Source organism: Pinus tabuliformis, chromosome 9, assembly GCF_031772625.1.
Source record: "Pinus tabuliformis cultivar Carrire ecotype Pingquan chromosome 9, CPIR1, whole genome shotgun sequence".
NCBI classification, from domain to species: Eukaryota; Viridiplantae; Streptophyta; class Pinopsida; order Pinales; family Pinaceae; genus Pinus; species Pinus tabuliformis.
Genome location: NC_142307.1, coordinates 380304733 through 380319929, shown reverse-complemented (window position 1 = coordinate 380319929; position 15197 = coordinate 380304733). Strand labels below are relative to the sequence as shown.

Below are 15197 nucleotides of genomic sequence, written 5' to 3'. Positions count from 1 at the left end.
GTGTCACATTAAAGCTTTATGGATCTGAATATTGGTTTGACCCCCTATAGTCAGATTGTAATTGTGTCAATTGTGGGTGTTTCTTTTGTGTTACATTAAAATATTGGTTTGAAACTTTGAATCCTATAGTCAGATTGAAATTGTGTAAATTGTAGGCATTTCTTTTCTGTTTGGTTCCTAGCTAGTTTTGTTTGTTGATTTGTTTAGTCTGGATTTTTCTATAATTCCTACTTAATCTTATCACTGAAATTTTACTAGGGTTTAAAACACCTTAAAATATTGACTTATAATTATCAATAGATATTGGTACATACCTACATTGGTGAAACTGTAAATTTGGTACTGATATAAATTTTGTTATTATTCCCGTTTTACCTCCCCAAATATCTTTAAAATTTTGAGAAGACATAGTCCTCTCCAATTAATTACCAAATTATATATATTCGTACCTTATCTCCAAAATGTCCTCTCATATTTACTTGGGAGAAGACATGGTCCTCTCCAATTAATTACCCAATTTTATATTCATATCGCATCCCCAAAATGTCCTCTCATATTTACTTGGGAGAAGACATGGTTGTCTCCAATTAATTACAAAGCTATATATTCATCTCTCATCCCCAAAATATTTACTTGGGAGAAGACATGGTCCTCTCCAATTAATTACCCAATTTTATGTTCATATCACATCCCCAAATGTCCTCTCATGTTTACTTGGTAGAAGAGAAATGAAATGTAAGGATGAGGGAGTATTTTTGGCATTAATGAGAGGTGGTTGAGGTGGAGAGGAGAAGGGGTAGCATAAAAGGGGAAGGATGAGGGAAGGAGGGGGGATTCTTGGCTTGATTTTTGTATTGGTTTGGTTGCAGTTTTGGAGGACATGTTTTTAGAGTAAGGTGGGGAAGAGAGAAGGGGGAGAAGGAGAGTATTGTTTATCTTGGACACACTACATCTGGTTGGACTTGGGCTCGGAGGACTAGGGAACCTGTGGAGGTTTCTTGGGCTAGGAAATACTTCTCAGTTGGCTGGAGGTAAATCTAATCGTTAGTCAAGAGGAGCATTCCAACAGGATCAAGAGCTCAGGGGCATCTCAACCAGGCTATCAAAACCAGTATTCCTCTACTTATAGATTACTCATGTAAGTGATTGAGATGAAATTCTCACTATTTAATTGTAGGAAATAAATTTTAATGGTAAGTTATCATTGACTAAATGTTTAGATAGAAATAATTTATTTCTCGTTTTATTGCATTTTGATATTGAGAATTTTAGTTTTGTAGAGGACCCTAGGGTGGAGCCTTACTCGTGGTATCAGAGCAAGTTCAAAATCTGGACCCAAGACCCACTAGACACAAATCTCTGCTAATTTTTTATTTTTTTTTTAATTATGTGAAACTGATTTCTCCACCTTACTCTCAGCTCTAGTTCCCCTATGTGTTAGAAGGTGATGCATACTTCACCTATCTAGTTGACTTGTCATAATCGTCATTATAGAACAACAACACACGTGCTCTCACCAAGATTAAATATGGCTAGAAACAAATGAATTCATGCTCATAAATTTTGGGCCTCAGTTTTAGGCACCATCTTCAACAAATGGCTTATATACCCATTAGGATGAAATTTATTTTCTAACATTTCACCCATGAGTTTTTGAGCATCATTGTTCTACCTACTCCACATAATCCATATATTAGGGAGTCATAAGTTGATGCATTGGTGCACAAATTTTATCTTTATATTTTTTTTTAGGCATTATGTTGAAGAGTGTTATCACTGAGGTTGTCCCTTTTGACTCCTAAAGGGATACGGCCGAGGTAACCACAAACCAACTTTGGACTACAGGCCCTAGCCTACCTGTAGTCAGAGAGGGCTCTCTCTTTATGATTTAGCTTTGTTGAAAGGGATGATTTTAGGCTAGATATGATGCACACGGGTTTTGATTGAGTTTTGGTGGGAAAATTGACACTTTCAGGTAGAGAGGCAGAGTATAGTCTGAATCTTTCAAGCCATTGGGCATGGAGTCGAGGAGGGGAATTGTCGGTGTACTTCCTTAATAATAGTGAGGGAACATGGAGCAAGATAGCTGAGCTTGAAGCAATTTTCAGTTTTAAGGGATGAAATGAATGCTAAAGAAAGAGAGGCATTTAATAATCTCTCCAATAGATTAGCAGAGAAAATAACAGGGCGCTACCTAGGGGCAGTTAAGAATCCCTAGATAATTGGCCAACGCAGGTGAATTGGGGTAAACATGATCCGGAAGGAATTCAATGTTCATAACCAATTCTTTTAGAGGAAAACATAAAAAAACAACAGAGATTGAGCATAGAGAGTATTTAAACTAATTCTAGGCTATTCCTTTTTCCTGCTATTTAGATAATGGAAAACACATAAACAGAGATAAGAGGCACTTATTGCTTCAGGCCGTAGTGCAGGAATTCCATCTTCAACTCTTCAAAACATTCATCAACAATAGACAGTTCGCTCTCCAAGCTTTAAGCAATCTTTGATTACAGAAAAATTCAGGTATACACAGCGAGTCTCTAGTGAAAATTCTCAATTAACCAACCCGTAAAACTATATAGAGGGTGGTATGTATAGGGCAAAAACTCTCTGCTGAGTTCCTTTATTACATCTTGACCTAATTAGGTCATAAAAAATGACTACTTAACCTAATCCTATCCCGAAATAAATTCAAAAAATATCTCGGGCCGTGCTCAGGGCCGATGTATCAAAACGGAATAAATGATGCTGTCCTTGGTGGCTTGCTGCAGTGTTTTCTGCAATAAATGAGTATGGGTTTTTGCTTTCTTGTTGTCCTAGTGCTTTGAATGCCTTGATGGTGATTTGAAGGCAAGGATGGGCTAATGCTTATTGATTTGACTTTCTGGGGGCTTCATCAATGTTCAGGTGCCTCGAGCCCCTAAAAAATCTTGACTGATACTCTCTGGCGTCTTTTCTTCCACTCATACTCTCTGACAAAATCTGGACTGCTGATCTGATATGCTGTGGGTCTAATCACCAGTAAATGGCCGCTGTTCGGCCTCTGTATCATCTAGAATTGTCTTCTGATCCTTTTGGTATGCTCCATGAAGAAAACGGATCATTTTTGCGCCTTTTCGGGCTTCGTGGGGCCGCATGGTGAGAAGATTCCTTAAAGATTCCCTGAAGATTCTCCATTTCGGCCTAAAAAATCCTGCGATGGCGCAAATCGCTCATCAAAAACTGCCTCAAAATTCGATTCCGGGGCTGCGAAGTGTGACTTTTGCGCCTCTGCGTCCAAAAAAGTGTTGATGACGTCAGCATGATGTCAGCATTGTACGACGGGTGACATCAGCATGACGTCAGCAGGGCGATGTGGCGGGATGACGTCAGCATGATGTCACCATGTATGGACGATGATGTGGCAGGTACGGTGGCGGGGACACGTGGCAGTGATGTGGCAGGAGGCCACGCAGGTAGGTGACTCATCGGGTGACTGGAAAAGGGGTGACGTAAGCAGGGATTGTGGAGGGGGTGACGTGGGGTATGATGTCAGAAGGTGGTAAGCAGTTTTTGGCGCACCGCTTATGGGCAAAGGCGGTCTCGGGGGAAGGGGCTCCGCCACGCCCCAGAGCCTGACGCGTGGCGGGAGTACGGTGGAAAAACCGCCAAACTCCCAGACGTTAAAGCCCGGGCGCGTCCGGGATGGGGATGCCCGCCAGCCGTTGATCTGTGGGGTGGGCGATCCAATGGTTGCCGGGGATCGCGAGGTGTCGGCGGGTTAGCGGGTGTGAATATTTGCAGGAATATTCCAAATTTGATACGCGCGGCGGACAGGTTTTAGACTTAGGTTTAGTGGGTTATGGGGTTTAATAAAGGGCACATTAATGTATTTATAGCCGGACTTAGGGATATGAGTGAAATATGGGTTTTTGACATGCAGGGTTAATATATTATGCACGAAACGAGGGAAAGAGGTGCAAAAAATGGGTTTTTGAAGGTTTTTAGGGGTTTTTGGTTTAGGGAAGAGGTTATTATTCTGACCAGATGTCAGAGTAATCCCTGGACACGGATGGGCTAAAAACAGTCCTAGATGGACTGTGATTTCCCTGACTTAGTGAATAATATGGCTATATTGCCAGGGAGGGGTATTTACATAGGGGAGTTTTATATACATGATTAAAATAGGGGAAGGGGGAAAATTGTTAGGGAGTTATATAATAAAGTTAATAGTTAATATGGAGATGAAAATAGGGCGCTAAGGTATGAGACCTTAGGCCATTTTGGGAAAAAGAAGACTCACAAACACTGAGTGAGCAATCCTTGAGGGAAGCAGATGTTCACCATGGCACATGTCATGGAAATAATGAAACTGAGAGGCTCAAGCAGATCTTGACCTATTGGGGGATGTTAGTAAGTGACTTTGGGGTGATGAGAAGAGGGGAAAGGTTAGTCCAGCCTGAGTACCTCCAACTGAAAAATGCCTCAAACCGAAAAATGGATTGCTTGTCAAAATTGGAACACAACAGTGGCACTTAGACTAGCACACTCTTATGGACACTTCTTTGGCCATCTGTAGCAAATATGGAGCATTTTAGCATGCATAGTACAACATATTTGGCATGTAAAAATTTCGATCATGAAAGATGATTAACCTGCTGCAGCATGAGTTTTTGAGCATCATTGTTCTACCTACTCCACATAATCCATATATTAGGGAGTCATAAGTTGATGCATTGGTGCACAATTTTATCTTTATATTTTTTTTTAGGCATTATGTTGAAGAGATCACAAGAAAGTTCCATTTTACCTTCCTTCCAAAGGCCTCAGAGTAGCATGTTATAAATAAGAATTTCAGTGGCAAAGCATTGCTCCATCATATCTTTGATCTCACTTGCTCTAATTCCTCAACTTCCACTTCCTTCCATTACAATCTTCCTTGGTAAAAGCCTCTTATATTCCTCGTGATCTACACGCTCCTCATATACTTCTAATGCCGAAGCAGAGAAGTGCATTAAAACATTGTGTAAGACTAACAGACTTCAGAGGCTATGGAAACCTTCAAGCATATGCTTGTAGCTAAATTTATTCTCGAACTCGTCACCTCCACTTCTCTATTAAGTAGCTTAGTCCGAGTGAATTGACACAAATTAGCATTGTCTCTTTACAAATTTATGATTGAATTAGAAATTGTCACTTGATCTAGATTCTAACCATTATGATATGGTAAACATAAAGACAATGGTGCCTACCTCCAAGTAATCCTGTAATGCAACGCTGCGAGCAACTATTTCATTCATAAAATCACATGAACCTTAAATTTAGAATCACAAACTATGATATTTTAATGTTTCAGACATTGATTATCTGAAAGTTAAATTACTTGAATCAAAAGGCCTAATATGGAGATGGGGCTCAACCTGCATTAAGCATAAGTGTCTTAATGTCCGGTATTAAGCGGCGTAGAGACACTATGATCTTCAGTAATATTGGGGGGAGGCCTATAGCCATGGATCCTAAAGCCACCCATTGTAAAGTCCTGAACCAAAATTTGCAAAATGATATGAGAATAAAAATACCAGAAGCTACAGTGTAAGGGCTTGGCCATATTCTTCCACTTTTCAACTACTGAGGCACTCGTATGTTGGCTTCTAATCTCGCTTGATTTAGAAATTTAAGCATTGTCCTCAATTGTCACTGTAAAGCGGGTAGAATTTTTTATGCATTCGAAGTGTTTAGCAAAATGGAAGCATGTGGGTATGTTCAAAATTTTACAGTTTTCAATACCCTTATCAATTCTTCAGCTTTAGATGTAGGAACTACTTTAATTTCACTCCTTTTGGTCCATACATTATCAATCATATATGGAGAGGTACCTTGACTACATCCATTCTAACTATACCACCCTAGAATATAGACAGTCCATTTAAACCATTGTCCGTTGTACAGGATTTCACTTTGTATGTACAAAATACTCCTTGATTTTCACTTTCAGCTGGCTCTATGGTGCAAGCAAGGGAAAATCTTTAGTATGTATAACAACTACTTGTCGATCATGAAGATGCACTCCAAGCGTATCATACAACTTCCCTTCTCCATGAAATGCATCAATCTGAATGGGACCAAGTGTGGTGTCGGGCACAACAAATTAGATAGGTTTGTATCTTCTTGTTGTTCTTGTTGTTGCTGCAGCAAAATCCTTAAGTGCCGTTGTTTATAGTAAAGCATTAATGAATGTCGAATTCCCCACATTAACGGACCCCAGAACATAAATATTGTGCCCCTTTCTTTGTTGTTCAATTTCTGATACAACTCCAACAAACCCTGACAATGATTTTGAACTTGTCAAATGAATAATAAAAACATAGTTTAATGATCAAAGCTTATTCATGACAAATATGAGACATCTTTTCACTAAATTTCTTAGCAAAAATGAATTGTTTCCCCATAACAGCCCCCATATCCACCAACAGTAGTGAGCATGTTTCCATGGGATAGAAACCGACATCTTCTACATAGTACAAACCTCAACTGGTGATGTTTCTTTTTCAATTCATCGGTCTCCGAGATTACATAACCAGGGCTATCAACCTCCACAGTTGTATAGGTGCCCCACATCCATAACAGATAGGCTACATAGACATCTCTGTTACCTTATTCTTCTTTTCTTTCTCTTCTCCTTTATATTGGAATGAGCAGAATCATGCTTATCCAGAGCCTTTTCTAGAAATATATGGCCCCTGCTCTTATCATAGTGTGCAAATCCAAGTCCACCTGTGTCCTCTTTTCATCAAAACCTTATGTAATGATGGTCCCTTTACACCAATGTTTTCTAGGAATTTTATTGTGGGTCTCAACTTCTCTTCCCTCAAGCCAGGAAGCCGAGGAGCATTGTAAATAGTTCTACCCAGGTCTTATTTTCCCAACCCAAGCTTTAGCAGAAGCTACACTTTTGATCCAAACTTCATTATGTTTTTCAACAGTTGTGGATGTCTTCGATAGATCTTGCCCATTACACTGGGATCCACTCCTAAACTTTCAAGTTGGGATAGCACTGGCCTAAAATCCTATTTCTTCCAAACCTTTGTTGGTTATCTCCATGTAGGCATTCAAACACCTTAGATGGTGAGAATGCATGCTCCTTGAGCACGAGAAACTGCAAAATGCATGAGTTCTATCGGGAAAAGAAATAGGCTTCGAGTGAACTTGTGTAAGGAAAGTGAATTAATGTAGGGAATGTCAGTGAATGATAAGTGGAAGCAGTCCTTACACAATAGGGTTTGCATCTAAACACATCACTACATGTTGTGAAGCTTTCTCATCACCGCATCACCATCAACAGGGTAAGAATTATTGAGCTAAGGATCGATCCACGATCTCAATCCTACCACGTTTCTAGTCTGTTTCTTGCTAACATGGGTCCCTGAGGGGTATGTAGCTGAAAATTTTAATGCTTAGAAGGAAGTCCCTTAAACCTGCAATATATTTTTCTCTATTCAGATCTGTAACTAGTTTCCTTAGAATAAGCAAAATCAAAGTATGTATTGCGACATAGATGTTCAATTCAGCTCAGAATACAATAAATCCACTATAGTCTTCATCGACTTCTGCAAGAATCAATAGAGAGCAACAAGATTTTATGGTTGAAATCTACCAAAATTTAGCTATCTGTCAATCTATATATATATATATATATATATATATATATATGGATAGATAGATATATATAGATATAGATAACATTGCAAACAAACTTTCTGTACTTGTAGATTTGATTTCCAACTTATGTTATATTCATAATTGAGAAGTTAACAAAAAAATAAGAGATTCCTAATGGATACAAACGCTGTGAATCACGTGTTAATTCTCATAATATTCACTATATCGCCTCTACTCGTTGGGGGTCAATCGCCTCCATGTCACTCGGTAGAAGTCTTGTTTGTTCAGAAAAAATGGAATAATTTTTAAGATAGTGAGCGATATTGCAAATATGATTTTAAAAGTGATTATATATTAAATTTATTATGATTTTCCTAGCATAATGGAATAGTGATTGTTAGTACAAGTTATTCTACAAATTTGAGGCGTTAAGTTGTTTTAGGAATGCTACTTAATGATGGTCATTTACTTCTTATTATTGTGCACTCAAACATCCACTCTAATGAGCTATACAATTTTATCCTCAAGTCTTCAATTTTCACGTAATTTTTTTTTGTTTTCTGAGAATTTTAGGATAAAACCTCATTATTTAGGAGTTAGTTGTCCCACTTACTATTTTTTGTTTTTTGGGGGAATGTAAAGGTTTTGAGTAAAAAAAAGAAAAAAGAAAAAAATAACACCCAACTCCATTGCATTGCACCAAACATAATTCTCTTTTCTTTTAGTAGATTTTAATACATTAAAGTTGTCAAAATATGAACAACAATAGATTGGTATTTTAGAATCACTTACAATATACAATATTATTATCTTAAAAGCATGTAACACTATCCATTAGATATAAATCAATTGGATAGTATACATCTAACAATTAATGTCAATATTGAGTTGATTGAGACAGCTAGGCATCCACTTAAAAAAAAAAAAAAAAAAAAAAAAAAACTAATCTAGCATTGTTGATGGAATTTCAAAAGGGCACCTAGTATAAATAATGTTATTAAAAATGGTAAGATAATGATTATGTGAATGCTTAAAATATACATAAGATGGATTTAGGATGGTTGTTTAGGAATATCTAAAGATATTTGGGGGTGACTAGCGTTGCTTAGTAACACTTGCTTAGATAGCAATAGGAGAGGATTTAGTAGACCCACAATTATCTTCTCAATATTAGAAATAGTCGTTTACAGGCACGACAAAAGGAAAACTTGCACCTATCATTATGGAAAACATGTGTGAGCTGAGTAAGAATTGACCAGGCCCTAAGATGTGCTAATAAATATTAAGTATCATACAGTTATTTGAAAAAATGGTGAGGACAGAAAGAAATCAAGGTCAAGGAGGGTCATCACAAGGACCTACTACAAATAACCCATTTCCTTCACCAGAGATGACTCTCATCTTGCAATCCCTAGAGGCAATTAATGAGACTCTAAAATGGCGCCAAACAAATGAGGTGGAAGTGGAGCGCCCTCCCTCAGGGTTAGGAAATCTCGAGGGATGAAGAGACTCTAATAGAGGACCTCCAATCAAGGACATTACTAGTGAACTCCAAAACATTAAGCTCCTGGAGTTTGCAGGAGGGCATGCCAACGAACGTGCACAAACTTGGTTAGAAGCAATGAGAAGGTGCTTCGCACTAAGGGATTATAATTCCAATTCAAAAGCTAAAATAGCAATATTCCAACTTAGAGATAGCGCTTTGAATTGGTGGGGTAACTTGGCACGTCAACTACACCTCACTCTAGAAACAGTTACTTGGGAAATTATTCGAGGAGAGATTCAAGAAAAAGTACCTCCCAGCATATTATGAAGAACAACAAGCAGGAGCTTTTGATGCCCTGGTATAGGGAAATCATACAGTGGAAGAATATGAAATTAGATTCATGGAATTGGTCAAGTATGTCTCCTACATGGATACTGACCATCGCCAAGTAGATCGTTTTATTTATGGATTGAACCCTAAGATTAGGGCAATGGTTTGGATGTGGAAACCATCCTTAGTTGCAGAAGTTATGGAACAGGCTCGTTATGTCGAAGATAACTTAGACTTAAAGGGTGAAAACAAAAACATTTTTCCACACCATCCAAGGTTTATGGGGAAGGCCCCTCGTACCTTCCAAAGGGGAGGAAGTTTGATGCCACCACCATATGGAGACAGGGTGGTACCCAGAGCACCCACAGTGGGGATTTCAATGGCTACTAGTGCAACTTCACCTGTAGCTTCAAGGGCGTGTTCAAATCAAGGTCGTACAGGAGGAGCAACAAGCAGGGGAAGGGATCCCAAGGGAAGGAACTCTTTCCAAAGAACTCCCAAACATTCGCTTCAAGGTCTATCGTGCATCACTTGTTGGGGATGTGGGGGACCTCATTACCATTGTGACTGCCCTAAGTTACAAGCTGGTAACAATTGGAGAGAAGGGAAAGCACCAATGGAGGGGTCAAGTAGCCACCATCGAATCTATGCCACAGTTGATAACCAGCAAGTTGAACACCAGTCTGTCGTGGTAGAAACCTCATGTATGATAAACAAAGTAAAAGCTAAAATTTTGTTTGATTTTGGTGCCACAAATAGTTTCATTTCACTAGCTACATTAGAAAAATGTGGGTTGGTAGCCTATTAGCCTGATGACTTTGAGGAAGTTGAGATGGCTTCTTGGATAAAACAAGCGGTAGGACCTAGTGTTGACCAATGTTAGGTAAACCTCGGGGTGTATATGACTAAGTTGAATGCATACGTCACAACATTGGGGACGTATGATGTAATTATTGGAATGGACTGGCTAGAAGCTCATCGAGCTTTGGTAGACTATTTCAAGAAGAAGGTGATCTGTTTAGATGATAGAGGTAGGCCAATTGAGATTTTTGGAATCAAGAGAGGAATGTTTGTTGTTGGGAAAAGTATCCAATACGGAATGACCCTATCCCACTCTAAGGGTGATAGTACCTCAGCAACAATCAAAGCAAAGCTATTCGAGATTACTTCTTTATGAGATGTAAGAGAGAGGAGAAAGAGATCCACTAACCGTTATCTTCCGCTAATGATTGATCCAATCTTGCCTCTTTGCTTCTTGCTCCCAGCTCCTTGCTCTTTCACTGGCCCAGCTACACCAAGATCCTGCAAAATGGCAAGAGAGGGAAACTACAAGAAGCATACATTCATAATTGATTCAAGGATTAGAATAAATCAAATACACAAGTATATCAATACACCATTGAGACACATGCATATAGAAGAACCTCAAATGCTTTATTAATGGAAGAAGTAAAGTTCTAAGAGTATTACAGCCATAAGAGGCCCAATCCAGCAAAAACTCCCAGCAGAAAGAAATCTCCTCTTCACCTCCTTCAAGCAAATCACCCAATAGTTCTATGCACAAACCAACAGCACTTCCTTACATTCACAAGATTCCAGCCTCCCTAGACCTCATGAGAGAGCTCTATATATAGGAGTTTTGGAGAAAGGATGAGTCAGCTTGAGGCTGGCATGAAGCTGACTAGCGTCCTCTCCCACTTTAGTTATACTTCATTTCTTGAGTCCACTTGGAGTTTCTTGCTTCCACTTGGAGATCTAGATCCTCTTACTCATCACAAGGTGAAATCCCTGATCCAAGTGTCATTTTGGAAGCTTCCTGGGAATTTGACACCTTGCAGAATGATTGTGCCACTTGGCCAATCTCACCCAGCACAGGTAGCCTTCACTGGATTTGACATTCAGCGCAGGTACAGAGTGGAGCAGTTGACATTCAGCGCAGATGCTCAGTGGAGCAGTTGACATGATCCAGAATTAGCTTGTTTTTGAGTGTTTTCAGGTGGAGAACTGATTTTCAGTGCTGTGGTTTGCTGACCTTGTTCCTCTAGGGGTAGGAACAACATGTTTAGGGACTTTGGATCCCTTAGATTATCGACATTTCATGCTTCATGCTGTAAGGCACAAAAATATCTATAACAATGTCACTATGATTCATATCCATGATGAAGGTAAAATGTTGTCTTCGACAAGGTTGCAAGCTATATGTAGTCGAGGCTGTAAGTGACCAAAAAGGACCCTCCCTAGATCAACATACAATTTTGTTAGAATTCAAGGATGTTTTTCCTAGGGAATTGCTGGGATTACCTCCTGTAAGGGAGATTGATTTCATAATCGACCTAAAACCTAGTGAAGATCCAATATCTAAGACACCGTATATGATGACAACTCCAAAACTTTGTGAGTTGCAGATGCAATTAAAAGAGCTCTTAGACTTGCGATTTATCAGACCTAGTATTTCACCTTGGGGTGCACCAGTGATTTAAGTCAAGAATAAGGATGGTTCCTTACGGCTATACATAGATTATAGGGACTTGAATAGAACCACAATAAAGAATAGGTACCCAATACCTCGAATAGATGACTTATTTTATCAAATGAAGAGAGAAAATATTTTCCCCAAGATCGATCTACGATCTAGATACCACCAATGAGGATTAAGAGGACATCTCAAAAACTGCATTTCAAACTCGGTTTGGACACTATGAGTTCGTAGTTGTTCGATTTTGTTTAACCAATGCACCATTCATGAGCCTCATGAATGGTTTGTTTATGAAGTATTTGAACCAATTTGTGCAAGTCTTTCTGGATGACATTCTTGTGTATTCCAAGAATGAAAAGGAGCATGAAAATAACCTAGGGGTTGTATTGACTTGCTTAAGGGAAAATCAATTGTTTGGGAAATTTTCAGAATGTTCCTTCTTTCAGAAGAAAGTTCATTACCTTGGGCACAACATTTTAGGAGAAGGAATTTCACTTGACCCAGAAAAGGTGAAGGCCAAAATGGATTGGCCAGTGCTGAAAAATTCTCATGAGGTACTTAGTTTTGTGGGGCTAGCAGGGTATTATCGTAGGTTTGTGCAAGGGTTTTCAAGGATTGCAAAACCTATCACCACATTACAGAGAAAGGGGGTCAAGTATGAATCAACATATGAATGTGACATTGTATTCATATAACTAAAGAGGTTACTAAATAGTGCGCCAATCCTCCGAGAACCATACATGGGAAAAGACTTCACTGTCTGCATCAATCCTTCGAAGCAAGGATTGGGTGCAGTATTGATGCAAGAAGGCAGAGTAATGGCTTATGCATCTAGAAAATTGAAGAAACATGAAGTGTTGTATGCTACCCATGACTTAGAATTAGCAGCAGTGATGTTAGCCTTGAAACTGTGGAGACATTACCTCATTGGGAGACGATTTGAGTTAAGAACATATCATCAAAGCCTAAAGCATCTCTCCACTCAAAGGAATTTGAATGCTAGACAAAGTAAATGCAGTGAATTCATGAGTGAGTATGATTTTGAGATCTTATACATCAAGGGAAAGGAGAATGTGGTGGTAGATGCACTAAGTAAGAGACCATGAACTTTCTACCTAGTAGCCTTAAAGGTAAATTTGAGGGAATGTGTGCTAGAGAAACTCTTTGAAGATAGTTGGTATCTAAAGGTTATCTCAGCACTCTAGAGTGGGAATCAGATAGAACCAAAGTTTGAGGGATATGTCCTTGAACCAGATGTACTATTGAGATTTCAAGGGAGAATGTACATACCTAAGGAAGGGGGTATAAGAGGGGAAATCCTCGAATATTTACATAGAGCACTCTATTGTGCACATCCTAGAGTAAATAAGATGTATGCGGACACAAAGAAACTCTTCTTCTGGGCAGGCATGAAGCACGACATAGTCCAGGTTTTCGCCAAATGTCTTGAATGTCAACGAGTGAAGGCTGATCATCGGCATCCAGCAGGACTCCTACAACCTCATGACATCCATATGCCTAAATGGGATGTAATTTCCATGGATTTTGTTGTGAGTTTACCACTCTTCAAAGAGGCACAATGCTATATTGGTTATAGTTGATAAATTGACCAAAAGTACCCATTTCATTCTAGTAAGAGACACATACGATATTACTGATGTGGCACGAGTGTTTATGAGTGAATTTATTCAACTACACAAGTTACCCACAAAGATCATTTCTGATAGAGACTCTTGATTTACATCTAGGTTTAAAACAACTTTGCAGTTAGCACTAGGGACTCAGTTGAACATGAGTACTACATATCATCCAGAAATAGATGGGAAAACTGAAAGAATAAATCAGGTTCTAGAAGACATGCTTAGGATGTATGTCATGGATAATCAGAGTTAGTGGGAAAGGTACTTACCATTTGTAGAGTTTGCCTATAATAACAGTTACCACAATTCAATCGGGATGCCTCCTTATCAAGCTCTATATGGAAGGCCATGTAGGATGCATTGAGTTGGGAAAAGTTGGAGGACCAAGTAATAGTTGGCCAAGAATTAGCTTAAGAAGTGGAGGAACAGGTAAAGCCAATTCAACAAAGGTTAAAGGAAGCACAAGATAGATAGAGGAGTTATGCTGATTCACATAGGATTGACCATAGTTATGAAGTAGGGGACCAAGTTTTTATTCGTATACAACCCAACAAAATCACCATTCGGTTTGGGAAAGGGACGAAATTGTGACCTCAGTTCGTAGGACCTTTTAGGATCAAGGAGAAGATTGGACCAATTGCCTATCGTCTTGTATTGTCACCCATTTGCATAAAACTCATTATGTTTTTCATGTATCCATTTTATGACATTATGTTTCTGATGAATCTCAAAAACTAGATTGGAGGGAATTACAAGTCTCGGACATGGGAACCATAGTGGTCGAACCATTATGCATATTGGACCATAGGGTTCAAGAGCTCACACATCACACAGTGGACCAAGTTAAGGTCCAGTGAGACAAGTATAGCCCAGGATCTGCTACCTGGGAGGATGTAGAGACTATATGTCATAACTACCCCTCACTTTTTGAGCATCTATGACGCTCATTTTTGACTTAGACAGCTACCTATGTTAAAGTTCTATTTTGCAATTCAATGTTATTTATTTATGAACATTATGTAATATTTGATGCATTTGGTTGGACACGTGAAACTACTTATATAAATCATTTGACGGATTTGGTATTGATGACGGAAATGGTTGATGTATGGCCTAATGTATGACTCACTTAGTGATGAATTATCTAGTGCATGACTTATCAGAATTATTTTGTTTCATATATGGCTCAAGTGGATATTATTTAACTAATGAATGACTTAGTGAATTTATGATTTATTTCCAGTAAAAACTGCAAGATTGACACATGGATACTAGACTTAATAACATGATGATTAAATATCACTTATATATCTTGTTGTTATATAAATGCATGAATGAGAGCTAACCCGCAAGTTGGAAAGAACTATATGATAGCCGAGATCTATTCTTCCATTGAGGGAAGGTCGAGACATCTCACGGGGAAAGGTATAATGTAAATTATTTTATTACATTTTGTATATACTGGATATGCACTCTTATGACATGGGTAAAATGTGAATTATAGGTGACAAGACTAACTAACTAGATTATTCGATGACAAGTATCCAACCAGCACTATAGTGTGTTGCATATTAGGGCGTTGACCCTAGTTGTGAGGAGCGGTGGAGGTATTTCCCACTGTGTA

At 38.8% G+C, this 15197-nt stretch overlaps 1 pseudogene; it reads right to left on the bottom strand.

Moving 5' to 3' along the window:
- Positions 1-5745: 5745 nt before the first annotated feature.
- On the bottom strand, positions 5746-7083 carry LOC149148751 (putative nitric oxide synthase pseudogene; annotated as a pseudogene).
- Between the last annotated feature and the right edge of the window lie 8114 nt (positions 7084-15197).